The sequence below is a fragment of the Limulus polyphemus genome, unplaced genomic scaffold, assembly GCF_000517525.1.
Source record: "Limulus polyphemus unplaced genomic scaffold, Limulus_polyphemus-2.1.2 Scaffold640, whole genome shotgun sequence".
In the NCBI taxonomy this organism is placed as follows: Eukaryota; Metazoa; Arthropoda; class Merostomata; order Xiphosura; family Limulidae; genus Limulus; species Limulus polyphemus.
The window spans coordinates 162,371-173,809 of NW_013666250.1; the positions used below are offsets into that span (position 1 = coordinate 162,371).

At 32.5% G+C, this 11,439-nt stretch overlaps 1 protein-coding gene across 2 annotated transcripts in view; it reads right to left on the reverse strand.

Moving 5' to 3' along the window:
* The window catches only part of LOC106459634 (protein held out wings-like), a 55,895-nt gene that overhangs the window by 4,481 nt on the left and 39,975 nt on the right, over positions 1 to 11,439 (reverse strand). The gene's annotated exons all lie outside the window — the stretch shown is intronic.

Sequence of the window (11,439 nt, forward strand, 5' to 3'; positions counted from 1 at the left end):
GACGGCTAGCGCAGATAGCCCTCATGTAGCTTTGCGCGAAATTCAAAAACAAAAAAACAAACCAATTCTTACCAGAAACTTTTTTGTTTTCAGAAAAAACTCGACACATGACCACACCACACTTACCCAAAGGAAAAGCACAAAAGTGATGCAAGAAGTTTTTGAACTTAAATTCCTATGCAAGTTGTCTCCATAACTTCACTTTGCTCATTTTATATTACATATATATATATATATATAGGTCTAAATTGCTTGACATCAACACAGTATTATACAGTACCTTGCAAAAGCATTCAACCCCCCCCCAAAAAAAAGTTTCCATATTTTGTTGCTGTCTGAGTTTACAAACATGAAACTTTATATTTAGAATCAACACAATCCACTCCAACCTGAGAAAGCTAAAAACAGTGCTGGTATAATGTAACTAAGTTAAATTTTCAAAGGAAATTAGAATATTCTCAATTGCATAAGTATTCAATCCCTTTGCTATGGCAACTCTAAATCAGTTCAGGTGCGAAAGATTAGTTTGAAAGGTTACAAAATCAGTGTAATAGTCTCTGTCTGTGTGTCCTGCATCTGTTCAAGCCACATAGTGATACAACAAACAAACCATGAAACAAGTCAGAGATAAAGAGGTATAGAAGAACAGATCAGGAGAAGGTTACAAGAAAATTTTAAAGTCCCTGATTATCCCTTTGAGTATGGTGAAGTTAATCGTTAAGAAGTGAAATGTTCTTCATGCCACCCTTCCAAACTAAGCAGTCAGGCAAGCAGAAAACTGGTTAGGGATGTCACTGTGAAGCCAACAGTGACTTTGAAAGATTTGGAAAGTTCTATGTCTGAGATGGAAGTCAGTGTTCATATGTCGACAATATCTTGGTCCCTACACAGAGCTGGGCAAGTGGCAAGAAAGAAGCTATTATTGATAAAGAATCATCTTAAATCTTGAATAGAGTTTGCAACAAAGCAAGTAATTGATTCTGCAGACAAGTGACAGATAGTTTGGTGATCAGGCAAGACAAAAAATTGAGCTTTTTGGTCTAAATTCAAAGCATCACATCTGGCACAATCCCAACACAGCACATAACCCAGTCAACAACATCCCAACTGTCAAGCTTGGTGGTGGTAGCATCATGTTATGGGGAAGCTTCTCATCAGCAAGGACTGGGAAGCTTGTCAGGATTGAGTGGAAAATGGATGGTGCAAAGTACAGGCAAATCCTGGAGGAAAACCTGCTTGAGTTAGCCAAGAATCTAAAACTGGGTCAAAAATTCACATTTCAGCAGGACAATTACCTGAAGCACAAGCCAGAGCCACAATAGAGTTATTTCAAAAGAAGAAAGTGAATGTCCTGGAACAACCCAGTCAAAGTCCTGACTTGAATCCAATAAAATATTTGTAGCAAGATTTGAAGATTGTAGTCCATCAATGAACCCCAACAAACTTGTCAGAATTGGAGCAATTTTGCCAGGAAGAATGGGCAAAAATTACACCATCCTATTGTGCAAAGCTGGTAGAGACCTATCTAAAAAAAAAACTCACAGCAGTAATTGCTGCCAAAGGTGCTTCCACGAAGTACTGATTTAGAGGGCTGAATAAATACTTGTGCAATCAGCAAATTTCAATCTATATTTTTTTTTGGCAGGTTTTGCTGACATTCAACCTCCTTCACACATAACAGTGTTAATTACAGTTTTGAATAAAACAAATTCATTAAAAAAAATTGTTTACGTTTCGTCAAAATATAACATTATTGGCAAAGTACTGTAAATGTTGGACTAAAATAATAAAATTATTAAACTACTATTTATGGTTTAAGTTTATAAAGCAAAATAAAACAGTTATTCAAAGCAAATTAAACATACAAAGATGAGTATTTATATAACTCAAAATTAGTTCATCAATATATGAGAAAAAGTTTATAATATTCATTTATAGTACTGTAAAAACTTTCAAGTCCTAATGAAATCAGTTCCAAATCTGTAGGTAGGTTCTCAAGCTATGATAAATGACATTTTGAAAAATTCATACTTATAAAAGACAGTCTCCCTAAATATTAGCTGTGAACTCATAAAAAAATTACTGAATAAATAGATTTTTAATGTTAACAAGAAAAAATACTGAAAAAGTCAATTGTTGTCTTTGTGATCACATAACTGGATTATAAAATACATTTTTTGAAGTATACATTAAACACTAATTAGTTTTATCCTATATTTCAGTTGTTGATGAGTTGCAACCTTCAAGGAAGTCCTGAGAAGGACTGTATGCAATGGCAGGATTCAATCTTGGGTATCCAAGGTTGTCAAACTTTATGCTAGGTTGATCGTGTATTATGTGTTATTAATCAGTTGGATGTAATAAATTTCCTTTATTTTTCTTGTTCTCATATGTGGTTATATTCCATTATTTCAATATTAGTGTATTCCATTTTATTCTACAGTAGTTTTTCAAACATACTGAAGAAAGTTTGGCATTACAGAGCTTTGTATGGCCATTATGCTCAGAGTTTTAACTTTTGTTGTTGTTTTTTTGTGTGACCAATGAATTGTAGTTCATATTCACGAGGGATTTTGTAAATAGAATTTTTGCTCTCTCTCATTGGTCTTGGGGCAGTCTTTATGCTGTTTGCATATCCTCTGTATATTTCCAGAGGCCTCTGACACAGAGGAATACTTCTGTATCTACAATTTCCTTTTAGTGAAAACAAAGATAAACACCAAGAAAAAGTACAAGAAAAATACAGATACACACTGCTATGTTCCCATATGTCAAAGGCTTCTCTGACAACATACAGAGGCAGGCAAATAGCATAAAACTTGAATAGTGTTCATGAATAAACAATAATATTAAAAAATTAATAATGAGACTCAGGTGATTGTAGAGGCAACAATGACTGCTATCCAATCAAAACTATAAAGTATAAACAAACTATTAATACAGAAACATATGCAGCTCCAAACTTCTTATCCTCCCACTGTGCTTCACACTATTATTTCTTTAATGTTACTTTCATTAACAGTACTGGTTAGATTGTTTAATAAATCTAGTTTTATTATTTTAATTTTTTTCATTTTCATGTATTTTTTGTAGAGATTGTTTTGCATTATGAGCTTGGTATATGGATTTAGGTTTAACCAAGTCTTACAACCTGCTATTGGATTTACAGCTAAAAATATCACAAATGGTAAGGGTACCCTGTTTATGATTTGGTTTGTTTGAATTTCAATCAAAGCTACACAAGGGCTATCTGCACTAGCTGTCCCTAATTTAGCAGTGAAAGACTAGCGGGGAGGTAGCTAGTCATCACCACCCACCGCCAGGATAGTGACTAGATATCACACAATCATAACATGCCCACAAGTTACTGTATGAAGCAGTGTAGCATCTCCAGTTTTAATCTTTCATGGATAAAGACAAAGACAAAAAGATTTACAACAACTTGCTGCAATTCAAGATTGACACCTTTCCAACCAAATATTTTACAGATTACATGAAATATGCAAACTTTCTAAGCCTAATTCAGAAATATTAGAAATACATGGAAAACAAACACAAGTGCAATAAATTATTTTGCCTTAGAGTTAAGGGTGAATATCTTCTTCAATTTCAGTGAACCAAAATAAAAAGGAATTGGCTACTACACTTAGCAGTTCTGAGATCTGTTACCATGGTTCTTTTCCAATCACTGCATAAACTAACCCAAAATATAGTTCCATCTATTGACTAGAGATGCAGTTTGTTGCTAAAACTCACTCTTCAGTTCATCAACTGTTCATGGATAGAGAACTTGTTAGAGACAAGGTGGCCATGGTTTTCTCATATGATAAGCAACATAACAATAGAGGTATCCTAGTTTTCTCACTATATGAACATGAGATTAGTTTCTCATTTTCTTGTTGGAATTTAGCTATCTACATGTAACTTAATAGAAACTATCAAGTACTAAAAACATTTTGACTTTTTCTAAATCAGTGAAGAATAAAGTTGAAACATTTGTTAATACTTTAATTTCCAATTTCTCTAGCTCTTTAACTTTATGATAGTGTGTTTCAGTTACAGAATATTTTCTTCTCCCCAACTATGTATTTGCTATTAATACATTATAATGTAGAACATATTTTACATTTAATAAATTTTAACTGAAGTCACATTTTTTGTCTGTTTAAATAAGTTTCATAAAGGTAACACTAATCAGTGCTCAACTGAGTCATCTAAATGTTACACATATTTTATTTATTTTGCAAGTGCAACTCCTAGATGGGTCTTGTGACAAAATTATTAACTGCAAGGGAATGTTTCAAAATGACTGAAAATAGTTCCTCTCAGTCTGTTAAATTGAAAATCTTGATGGATTCCCAAATCAAAAGGTCAGATACACATGTAGAGAACATCATGAAGATCACACAAAGCATGTTCAATCCTTTTGAAAATGATCATGAACACACAGGTCTATTACACATTTCTTCACATGCTGTTGCATCCATGTCTGAAAAGGATCTGCTTAATGCAAAATAGTGGCAAGAAGAAACATTTCTTACTTTTACAAAGGATTGACTGCAGCTGTCATCTCAGCGTATTTTCAATATGATTCCTTCAATGAAGCTGAAGACCTGGACAGACCTGTGAAAATACAGTAAAACTAAGAGGAAAACAGGTTGTGGTCAAAAGCAGCATGGATTCTTCATGAGTCTTTTTACTGCTGGAAAGCATAAAGTGCATGACTTGAAAGACATTCTGTTACAAAATCTGAAGCCTGTATGTCAAGTTCTAGCCAATGCATATAAACAAACAAACAAACAGTTCTTCCTCACTTCTTAGAATCAGAAGTGTATTTCACCCATGTTAAGACACCCTCAAAAGAGGCTGTACGAATCATAAATGGAATGGCAATAATATATGTTCTCATCCATAGCCATCCTACTTTTGTTGGTCTAGTGTCTCTTATCTTTTCAAAATTGATCCTTTTTGCAGGTGCATACAAGTGTTCAAGGATGGACTTGATAGGACCTATCCTAAAATCAGCATAAATCCATAAAAAAAGCATTGTGAGTATGCACTTGCTCTCCTCTCTTCAAAAAGAAATAGAAAAAGTGCCTCATTTTTGATCCATGTAGAGGTCTTCTGTTCACCTCCATAGATCTTGATGATCACTTGTCTCCCATTTTTTGCTTGTTAGGTTTGCTTTGCATGTTACGGTTAAAGAAATACCAGAAGTAGAGAGTGACAGTGACACACAACTTTGATTATATGCAGTTCCTGCTTCTGCAGCAGAAATGTATCTCTGTGAATATGCAATCCCCAGACACAAAAAGCAATCATAGGAATTGGCCTCTCACACAAAATCACGCTGCAAAGAATGAAAAACAAAGAAACAGAAGACACTTACCTTAACTTGTATTGAAAATGATCTAGGGCCTTCTAAAATTGGAACAATCATTGGCTTGCACTATACTACACACAGTGTCAGAGTAAATGCTTTTATATACAAATGAATAAAAAGGGGCCTTCAAGATAATGAGGTCCTATCAGTCAAGCACTTTTCAATAGGGATTTCAACTCAATTTAGAACAGTTTCATCTCTCAAAGAATTTTTCTGTTTGTTGTGTGGACAGAAAGGGCAAAATATAAACCTTGCCAAGTACAATATATTTTGCTAGCATTTTAAGAACATTACTGAACTTCTCACAGACAAGGATGTTTTACTGTTCTATTAGAAGTGTTCAAACTATCAAGCAGCAATTTACAGCTGGAGCCTTCTTCCAAACATTCAAGCTCCACCACCTGCTGGCTAAGGTTGGAAGGTGGAGATGGGCAATTAGTCATCCACTAGATGAAAGGAAAGCCAATTCAGGAGAACATCTGGGAAATAATCCGCTGTCTATGTAGTAAATCACACTGTGACAGCAACAGTCTTGTAGCAGAGCAAATCATAATCTTTCATGTAGAGATCTATGTGGTTGCACAAACTGTAACTACTTAACCCAAACATAAAAGAATAGAGACAAATAGTGAAAGTGATGACAACTAGATATAAAACACTTTTTTAACACTGAAGTTGTAAAAGATTTCAAAATTGAAAAAATACAGAAAATCGTTGCAAAATAAGACCCTTTATATATCATTAATCCTCTCAACAGGGGAAGGTAAAAGTGCACATATAACAACTTTTACAGTTACATTCAAAATTTACTTAAACTTCTATATTATTAATGTATACAAATAAATGTGGAATTAAAACATAGATAATACATCTAATGTTAATATTACATGTTTTAATTTCAAAATAAAATATTTAAATAAATTCTCAATCTCCCTTTGCCTGTGTAACATATTTGTTCCCTCTGACCTGCCCAACTCTGTTTTTTCATCACCCCTCTCTAATGTCCTGAGTTTAATATAAATTACTCATTATAGTATAAATACTACTAAGGCATAGTCTAATTTTTATAGCCTTCAATCGTCTTTGTATACCAAGATATAAACCAGAAGGTCAAACCCATTTGCTACACCCTCCTATTACACCTTCTCTTTCTCAAATTGCCAATAATTCTCTGTGATGTTTACTGTTACATCGTTTTATAACCAATAGAAATACAAAGCTTTAAGTTACTGAATGACAAATAATACTACCCTGATCTCAGTAGGGATTTTATTTCACCTACAGACGGAAGAGCTAAGGGAATTCTGAGGCACTCACGACTTAGTTAGAAAGACAGTTAGATTATAATAGTTATAGGACATTGTTTGCTTTATGCATATTAATATTTTGAGTTCTTAACTGCATATTTGAAAGAAACAAAAATTATGTGAAACACTAGTACCATCATTACAAAAAAAGCTTAAGTTTTCATCAGCAGGTCAACAGCAAAAAACAAGACACCAAATGTAATTACTAAATTTCTTGTTTTTTTCTGTATGTTTTTTATTTATTGTTATAACAGTAACTAATGAACAAATAATAAAAACATTTCTCCAGAAGGTATGCTCACCAGTAGCATGTGCATTACGTCATTCAACACTAACTTAAGCTACATGTGATTTAGAGCAATAAAAACAAATGTAAACTGTTATAAGCCTTAAGCTGTTTAGAATAAATAATCGTAGTTTTCTGCTACAATCTGCAGAAAGAAAAAAGACAATTTAGAATTATTTTGTTTCATTTTTCTTGTGGTGATTACAAGTTTGGTCAAATCAACTGAGTTTGTATAGTGTTAGGATAAAGAAAAGAACAGAAAATATAAAGCTTAACTAATAAAAACTTTTGGTATTCATTTAGGAGGTTTCTGAGTATATGCAAAGGAAATTAGAAAACTGTAAAGCACCGAGATGAAAGAAAAGTATTTTCAACATTGACATGAAAATTACCTGCCACTCAGACAAATATTTAGTAACAATAATTTAAAAATTTAATTTTTTGTACACAAAAAGACATAATATTTACTAAAAGTATATCCAATTCTGTGAAGATACTATAACTTCTAATGCAGTAAGTGTATGTACACTTTCATAGTTATTAAGGTGAAGACAAAGTAAACAAGCCCATATTGAGAGAGTTAATGTGTAAAATGAGTGTAACAAAAATAGTGTAAAGAATGATTTTGGGTATGCTAATACAAAAAAAGAAAAACTAAAAAAAATGTATAAATTTAAATTATATAAACTTCTAGGCCTTCTTGAGATTTTCCCAATAGCCCACCGATTGTTGCTGAGCAATCCAAACTTGGATTCACTTGTTAAATAGTGTACATCTCCATGTCAGCTCATTCCAGTGTTTGTTGTCCAATGCCAATTTCAACATTTTAGTAACCTTTTTTCAGCAGCAATTTTTGAATTACATTTCCACCGATACCACTCTGTGTATTTTACTATTTACCTTGTTATATTCTCATCTATATTTGCAGCAAGATCATTGGCAAGATCTGTATTTGAAAACAGTTTACCTCAAAAAGTTCATACCCTAAGATACTAAACATTACATTTGATAAGTTTGTTTTCTACCTTGACTGCTTTTATTATTAGCAGTGCCAATTTTAAGTACTCTCTTCAAGTCTTCCAAATATCTGTTAATGAAACATAGAATCCTGCCACAATTTTTTGCATGGAGTATCCCTGACCTGTCAAAACTTTCATTTCTACATGCTCTTCCTATGATATTTGTACTGAGAACCATGACTGGAATCACACTAGTACTATTGGTCATAGTATAACTGCCTGTACTTTATAGGATTTATACTAGTGTCAAACATTTTAGTTGGCTGGATGACAACAAACCATAGTGCACAGTATTAACACATGACTCTACTACATTGCAAGTTCATTTTCACAAAATATAGGGGTAGCATTTCTGTAGAATTTTCCTTTTATACCATTTTTTCCTCACAATTTCCATAATTGTTTCGAATATTGTAAAATCATAGACAATTTGTTATTTTTATTCAAAATCCTAAACTACTATTTATTCTTAAGGTTGGTACTGAGTGCAGTGACATTTTGCACCTGTTAGTGGTTCATTCTCAATAGTTCCTGAAGTGGTGACATTAAAGTGCAGTGGACTTGATACTCCATACACAGTCCTTCCTTCCTTATTTGGATTGACATTTTATTTTAAAATAAAATTGCAGATTTTACAAAGTTGCAGCATTCATTTGAAACAATTGATTAGATGTTTTTCATAGATTTAAATAAAGATTGAATATTTTACTGGAAGCCAGTATGAACTAAAAAAAGAAGTACTTCACAGAAATTCAAAAACGAATTGGTCCAGAGTACTTATAGAATTTAACAACTGGTTAACCCTGTGGTTGCAGGATATGTCCATTCGACTCAATGTGTAACCACCAAAGTGATCATGAGGTTAGTCATATACTAACTTTTCATAATGTATGTGTATCTTCATGAAATTTCTCAGACTATCAGTAAACATAACATAGCTTTGTACACAAAAAATCAGGTTTTTTAATTAATCATCTTAACTAAAGATTTGCTTTTGAATTTGCTTATAAATTTTTGTACTCGGAACGTTGACTATACAATGCAAGGCGATTTTGATTTTGAGATCAAAATACTTTTCTTCATCTGAATAATTTTAAATTTCTTTTATGTAACCTCTGAAACTTCCTCAATATATATATATATATATATATAATATATAGAAACTATTTTCTTTCAGTAAAGCTTTAAATTTATCTGTTATTTTCTCTACAAGTATACTTGATTCTCCAGGCTATAAACAAAGTATAATGAAAAGAAAGGTTGTACAGTGCAAAATTCCAAAGTACTTGTATTCATAGTTTTGTCTTTTAACCTTTTCACATCTATTTCGTTTTTTCATATTTTATCATTAGTGACAAACTCAGAAATTCACTGAACATAAGGCAATAATTTGCCACTGGTGCTATTACTATTTTCATGGACCAGAGTGAAATACTTTCAAGAGCAAACAAACAGATGATCCAGACACAACTCATCCTCTTCTCCGAGAACATAACATACAATTTACATGACTATGCTTGCAACAAAAATTGCCCAGAAAAATAGAAATGCACTTTGAATGAATGTAAATAGTTATGATATGGCTCCAATTGAATCCCATGAACTTTGAAGATATATGGGTTTTAGCTTTCTAAACTCCAGGGGTGTGCAAAATTTAGCAGTATAAGCATACCATGTTATAAGTGTACATGCTCATAAACATCCCTACTTGTCAATGTTTATAAGTTCAACCAATAAATATCCAGCTTCCAGGAGTAAAATAATGGTCCATTTTATGTTAGGTGGTATTTCTAGCTTTGCTTTCTTTACAGCCTATTTTAGTTCATCTGTGTGCACATTCTACTAAATGGAAGCAAGTAATCATTATTTATAATATATGTATACAGAATCTCTGTTCAATTGTTTCAGTATATAGTTGTTGATCGAAACCTAGTGTAGTTGTTTCTGTATTTTAGCATAACATCTACTCTTTCTGAAACCTATGATACACATCACAGAATATATTGCAACATACACATAACACTTGTTTTTTTCTTAGTAAACTACCGTTCTCAGTGGTCAAGATAAGGGGCATACCAGCTTAATTCCCAACCAAAAATAGCCATTTATGGTCTTAAAAAATACTGAGAAGTTGTTTTACTGCCACGGAAAAACAAATATGGTTTCTGCTGCTTTAATGGTAGTAGAGTAATTAATAGGCAGATTCTTGTAGCTTTCTACAGTTTTGTGCAAGATCTGTGCAGTTCACACAGTAGAGGTGCAAAAATAAGTGCTCTCTAACCACCAAAAGTTTCTTTTGGTGCACTTGTGAAAGATCTATTTACCTCATAACCAATTACTGTCCAGTTTTTTTGAAAATAATGATACTAGGCACTCCCTCTTTTCTTTCGTTTAAAAAACACCTATGATATAACTGCAGTAAAATGTGGAGTAATGTGGACTGTATCATGGCTGTTGTAAAACCAAGCAACATTTTGAAATATTTTAAGCCAGTGGACAGTAACGTAAATTCTGCTGAAAAAATCTGCACAGAGGTAATTGACACAGTTCTACTAAATGTTGAACAAATTGTAACTACCAAAAATCAAAACATACTGGGGTCTCACTCACAAAAAAGAACAACTGATGACTGGAAATCCAAATTCATGTGACTTGTAATTGATTCGACAGAGGATAACAAAGGAACTTCGGTGTTCCATAATGACAGACAGACAAGATTTCACTGCATAATCTGCACAGAACCTAAACATGACAATTCTTTTGCTAAAGGAGTTTGGAATTGTGTTCCTTCCTCTCTTTTTTTAGCAAGACTACTAACATTTGTTTTTGAAATTAAGTATAGAAAATAACATTTTCATTATATGCTTTTGCGCTATAAGCCTGTTACCTACATTCAACCCCCTAATTCAAATCACTTTAATAATAGTTTTGTTAACTAATTATTCCATGAATTGCATGGGCATTCCCATAAAATTAAGAAAACATTTATTATATGCACAATTAATTAAAATTGAGCACTTAAAACATGTGAATACTGTGTTATGTTTAACTAACTTTCTAAAGATAACAGTGTATGGAATTTTCAAATGTTACATTGTTGAGCTGAATGTTTATTACAATTTCTCTAGGCAGTGTTTAACTTCTGATTTTCTAAGTGCTTCGGATACCAATAAAGGAAAAAGCATACACTGTATGAAAACATACAACATAAGCCTATAGATATTGTGTGTACATTCCGTTAACTTGTGATTTTCTTAAAGTACTTTGTTTAGCCTACTTAACAAGTGAAACAAAAACATACAATATGTAAAAACATGCACTTTTATGCTCTAATAGGCATATAAATAAATTTTGTGTAAAAAAATAAAATAAAAAGTTGTAATGTCGTTATTTGTTATTATTAAGTCTACATCTGGAGATTTAATTTGCTAAATTAATCCTGTA